At 34.9% G+C, this 6000-nt stretch overlaps 2 long non-coding RNA genes across 4 annotated transcripts; both read left to right on the top strand.

Moving 5' to 3' along the window:
• Window positions 1-388: 388 nt before the first annotated feature.
• LOC111949213 lies at window positions 389-2973 on the top strand. 3 transcript variants are annotated; one of them, XR_002875231.1, is made up of 3 exons: window positions 389-437; window positions 1698-1955; window positions 2837-2973. It is a non-coding gene; the product is annotated as an uncharacterized LOC111949213 (long non-coding RNA). The 3 variants fall into 3 exon arrangements; XR_002875229.1 differs by lacking the exon at window positions 2837-2973 and adding an exon at window positions 2457-2546 and having other exon boundaries at window positions 1698-2335; XR_002875230.1 differs by lacking the exon at window positions 2837-2973 and having other exon boundaries at window positions 1698-2381.
• Window positions 2974-4515: 1542 nt separating this feature from the next.
• LOC111949216 lies at window positions 4516-5664 on the top strand. The gene is made up of 3 exons (XR_002875234.1): window positions 4516-4950; window positions 5236-5312; window positions 5438-5664. It is a non-coding gene; the product is annotated as an uncharacterized LOC111949216 (long non-coding RNA).
• Window positions 5665-6000: the final 336 nt, after the last annotated feature.

The raw sequence follows: 6000 nt of genomic DNA, 5'->3' as shown, positions 1-6000 counted from the left end.
TCTTCTCTGTGTTTGAGAATGTCAAAAGCACTGGAGTCAACATTTCTGCAGTAACTGGTAAGTTACGTCCGTCATGTCATTCATCATGTCTACTGAAACCCAGTTTTAGAAATTAACGTCAAATCAAAATGTACACAATTTAGTGTTACAATTTTCTTATTCCTTGCCTTTGTTCTCAGCTCCCGAAAATGCAAACGGTTTGAAATCAACCGGCCAAGATGAGACAAGCATCAATCTGCAGTGGGATAAAGTAGACAACAATGTTAGCTTTGTTCTTCAGTTCAATGGCAGACAGGAAAATATTACTTCACCAGATGGAAATGGAACAATCTCTTACACTGTGACCAACCTGGATCCTCAAACAAAATACACATTTTTCCTCTTCTCTGTGTTTGAGAATGTCAAAAGCACTGGAGTCAACATTTCTGCAGTAACTGGTAAGTTACGTCCGTCATGTCATTCATCATGTCTACTGAAACCCAGTTTTAGAAATTAACGTCAAATCAAAATGTACACAATTTAGTGTTACAATTTTCTTATTACTTGCTTTTGTTCTCAGCTCCCGAAAATGCAAACAGTTTGAAATCAACCGGTCAAAATGAGACGAGCATTAATCTGCAGTGGGATAAAGTAGACAACAATGTTAGCTTTGTTCTTCAGTTCAATGGCAGACAGGAAAATATTACTTCACCAGATGGAAATGGAACAATCTCTTACATTGTGACCAACCTGGATCCTCAAACAAAATACACATTTTTCCTCTTCTCTGTGTTTGAGAATGTCAAAAGCACTGGAGTCAACATTTCTGCAGTAACTGGTAAGTTACGTCCGTCATGTCATTCATCATGTCTACTGAAACCCAGTTTTAGAAATTAACGTCAAATCAAAATGTACACAATTTAGTGTTACAATTTTCTTATTCCTTGCTTTTGTTCTCAGCTCCCGAAAATGCAAACAGTTTGAAATCAACTGGTCAAAATGAGACGAGCATTAATCTGCAGTGGGATAAAGTAGACAACAATGTTAGCTTTGTTCTTCAGTTCAATGGCAGACAGGAAAATATTACTTCACCAGATGGAAATGGAACAATCTCTTACACTGTGACCAACCTGGATCCTCAAACAAAATATACATTTTTCCTCTTCTCTGTGTTTGAGAATGTCAAAAGCACTGGAGTCAACATTTCTGCAGTAACTGGTAAGTTACGTCCGTCATGTCATTCATAAAGACAGTTAAACCCAAATTTACAAAATGAAGTCAAATCAAATAGCACACAATTCAGGGCAAACATTGTCTTGTTCCTTGCCTTTGTTCTCAGCTCCCGAAAATGCAAACAGTTTGAAATCAACCGGTCAAAATGAGACGAGCATCAATCTGCAGTGGGAAAAAGTAGACAACAATGTTAGCTTTGTTCTTCAGTTCAATGGCAGACAGGAAAATATTACTTCACCAGATGGAAATGGAACAATCTCTTACACTGTGACCAACCTGGATCCTCAAACAAAATATACATTTTTCCTCTTCTCTGTGTTTGAGAATGTCAAAAGCACTGGAGTCAACATTTCTGCAGTAACTGGTAAGTTACGTCCGTCATGTCATTCATAAAGACAGTTAAACCCAAATTTACAAAATGAAGTCAAATCAAAAAGCACACAATTCAGGGTAAACATTGTCTTGTTCCTTGCCTTTGTTCTCAGCTCCCGAAAATGCAAACGGTTTGAAATCAACCGGCCAAGATGAGACAAGCATCAATCTGCAGTGGGATAAAGTAGACAACAATGTTAGCTTTGTTCTTCAGTTCAATGGCAGACAGGAAAATATTACTTCACCAGATGGAAATGGAACAATCTCTTACATTGTGACCAACCTGGATCCTCAAACAAAATACACATTTTTCCTCTTCTCTGTGTTTGAGAATGTCAAAAGCACTGGAGTCAACATTTCTGCAGTAACTGGTAAGTTACGTCCGTCATGTCATTCATCATGTCTACTGAAACCCAGTTTTAGAAATTAACGTCAAATCAAAATGTACACAATTTAGTGTTACAATTTTCTTATTCCTTGCTTTTGTTCTCAGCTCCCGAAAATGCAAACAGTTTGAAATCAACTGGTCAAAATGAGACGAGCATTAATCTGCAGTGGGATAAAGTAGACAACAATGTTAGCTTTGTTCTTCAGTTCAATGGCAGACAGGAAAATATTACTTCACCAGATGGAAATGGAACAATCTCTTACATTGTGACCAACCTGGATCCTCAAACAAAATACACATTTTTCCTCTTCTCTGTGTTTGAGAATGTCAAAAGCACTGGAGTCAACATTTCTGCAGTAACTGGTAAGTTACGTCCGTCATGTCATTCATAAAGACAGTTAAACCCAAATTTACAAAATGAAGTCAAATCAAAAAGCACACAATTCAGGGTAAACATTGTCTTGTTCCTTGCCTTTTTTCTCAGCTCCCGAAAATGCAAACAGTTTGAAATCAACCGGACAAAATGAGACAAGCATCAATCTGCAGTGGGATAAAGTAGACAACAATGTTGGCTTTGTTCTTCAGTTCAATGGCAGACAGGAAAATATTACTTCACCAGATGGAAATGGAACAATCTCTTACACTGTGACCAACCTGGATCCTCAAACAAAATACACATTTTTCCTCTTCTCTGTGTTTGAGAATGTCAAAAGCACTGGAGTCAACATTTCTGCAGTAACTGGTAAGTTACGTCCGTCATGTCATTCATCATGTCTACTGAAACCCAGTTTTAGAAATTAACGTCAAATCAAAATGTACACAATTTAGTGTTACAATTTTCTTATTCCTTGCCTTTGTTCTCAGCTCCCGAAAATGCAAACGGTTTGAAATCAACCGGCCAAGATGAGACGAGCATCAATCTGCAGTGGGATAAAGTAGACAACAATGTTAGCTTTGTTCTTCAGTTCAATGGCAGACAGGAAAATATTACTTCACCAGATGGAAATGGAACAATCTCTTACACTGTGACCAACCTGGATCCTCAAACAAAATACACATTTTTCCTCTTCTCTGTGTTTGAGAATGTCAAAAGCACTGGAGTCAACATTTCTGCAGTAACTGGTAAGTTACGTCCGTCATGTCATTCATAAAGACAGTTAAACCCAAATTTACAAAATGAAGTCAAATCAAAAAGCACACAATTCAGGGTAAACATTGTCTTGTTCCTTGCCTTTGTTCTCAGCTCCCGAAAATGCAAACAGTTTGAAATCAACCGGTCAAAATGAGACGAGCATCAATCTGCAGTGGGATAAAGTAGACAACAATGTTAGCTTTGTTCTTCAGTTCAATGGCAGACAGGAAAATATTACTTCACCAGATGGAAATGGAACAATCTCTTACACTGTGACCAACCTGGATCCTCAAACAAAATACACATTTTTCCTCTTCTCTGTGTTTGAGAATGTCAAAAGCACTGGAGTCAACATTTCTGCAGTAACTGGTAAGTTACGTCCGTCATGTCATTCATCATGTCTACTAAAACCCAGTTTTAGAAATTAACGTCAAATCAAAATGTACACAATTTAGTGTTACAATTTTCTTATTCCTTGACTTCTGCAGTAACTGGTAAGTTACGTCCGTCATGTCATTCATAAAGACAGTTAAACCTAGTTTTACAAATTGACGTCACAACAAAAAGCACACAATTTAGTGTTCCAATTGTCATGTTCCTTGCCTTTGTTTTTTCCTCAGCTCCCGAAAATGCAAACGGTTTGAAATCAACCGGACAAAATGTGACCAGCATCAATCTGCAGTGGGATAAAGTAGACAACAATGTCAGCTTTGTTCTGCACTTTGATGGCAGACAGGAAAATATTACTTCATCAAAAGGAAATGGACCAATATCTTACACTGTTACCAACCTGGATCCTCAAAAAAAATACACATTTACCCTCATCTCTGTGTTTGAGAACGTCACAAGCACTGGAGTCATCTTTACTGCAGTAACTGGTAAGATATGACCCTCATGTCATTCATAAACGCCATTTCAAACCAATATCAGCAATTAACGTCAATTTAAAAAGCACACAATTCAGTATTAACATTGTTTTGTGCCTGATGTTGTTTATCTTCAGCTCCCCAAAATGCAGAAAATGTCACATCAACTGGACAAAACGAGACAAGCATCAATCTGCAGTGGGCTAAAGTAGACAACAATGTTAGCTTTGTTCTTCAGTTCAATGGCAGACAGGAAAATATTACTTCACCAAAAGGATATGGACCAATATCTTACACTGTGACTAACCTTCATCCTCAAACAAAATACACATTTACCCTCATCTCTGTGTTTGAGAACGTCACAAGCACTGGAGTCATTTTTTCTGCAGTAACTGGTAAGAAATCTCTTTTTTTTCATATTACAATTTTCAAGACACATTTTTTTTTTGTATATGTTGATTGACTCAAATTCTAAAAATTGCATATCTGGAGTTCTTTTTTCCTTTTTTGTTTTTTTGATTACTTTGTTTTTTCAATAGAGTTTTTGGTCATTCCTACTTAAGCCAAAACAACTCAGTTGAAGACCAACATTTACAAAGTTTTACTACATAACAGTTTTTGTGTTACGAAGGGCTTATCTTTAATGAGAGATTTTTGTCTTATTTTATACAGTAAATGTTCGGGCTTCAACTTCTGTGGTAATATAATTATAAAGAAAATCAGTTTTATGTTTACATATAGCTAAAATTCTATACTTTTTTTGCCCTTTTGAGTTTAACCTTTTATTTAAACTCTTCTTACTCTGATTATGGTGCAACTGAAGACGATGACATCATAATCAGTAAAATTTACATAGAATATTTTGCCAGTATTTTGTAGTACATTTTATCATATTATCATTGACTAACAACTGTGATTTTTTTTTTGTTGCATCTCTTCTCCTACACTGATTTGTGCGTCACCTGCAAACTAAGTGTACAGTAAGTTGAGCTTTTTTTTTAATTAACATTTAGTGGCCTTTACAAAAATGAAATCCTTTTCAAAATCACTTTTTTTATTATTGACTTTTAAATAAAAATTTAGTTAAACATTCTTTTGTAAAATGAAAATAAAAATCTTTTCGTTGTCTGAACTATTTATGTTCTGAAAATGTAAAAAAAAAACTTTTTTTTTTTCTGATTTTGAAAAAAACTTTTCAGTGTTAAAGTTAGACATTTTTTATAAAAAAATTAAGTTTTACTCATCCATAAACTATTTTTTAACAGAATATATCATGACGCTGAACATCGGTATCAAGCCATCTAGCCTGAATGCTTCACAAATAGAGGAACTTGTGAAAGAGGTGAGATTTCTTTTCTTTTTTTATTTTAAAAGTGTTTGCAATAAATATCTTCTGAAACAATATATAGTTTTGTTTGTTTAAAACATTTTCTAATGTATTTTATTGTGTTTCTTTAATACATTTAGCATCTCAAAAAAATTGAAAAGTCTGCAGGGTTAATCAGATTTACCCCGAAGACATGAGAGGCGAGGACTTCTTTCAAATAAAGAGACACAAATGGCTTGTGGAAATTTCTACTCGTCAGAAATGTTTGACCAAAATTGTTTTTTGTTTTGTAATTTGTTTTGCATCTTAGTATAATACAAGAAAAAGGTAATGCTTTTTTTTTCTTTTACTTTGTATAACTTCTTATATGTTGTTTTAATGTTTGAATAAACGTGTTTTAAAGTTTGTAATTGAAAATTGTGGTGTTTCAGAACATGATTCTGCACAGTTTTATCTTCCTGCAAACCTCATACAATTTGCTATTTTCTAGTTTATTTTGAATGAATCAACTAGAAAAATGAGTAAATCGTGCAGAGCAAGGGTCTATTCACAGATGTGTAGCGCAGTGGAAATTTTTTAAGACTGCAAGGTAAGCTAGGCTTTATAATGTCACAAAATTAATGGTCAAATATGTACTATTGTATTCACATTTTATTGACTAAAAATGCGTTAGAAAACGTTCATCTCAAAGACGAGTTCGTTC

This window comes from Oryzias latipes, chromosome 18 (assembly GCF_002234675.1).
Source record: "Oryzias latipes chromosome 18, ASM223467v1".
In the NCBI taxonomy this organism is placed as follows: domain Eukaryota; kingdom Metazoa; phylum Chordata; class Actinopteri; order Beloniformes; family Adrianichthyidae; genus Oryzias; species Oryzias latipes.
Note: the sequence above shows the minus strand (reverse complement) of the source record. Positions and strands in the feature narration are given on the sequence as shown.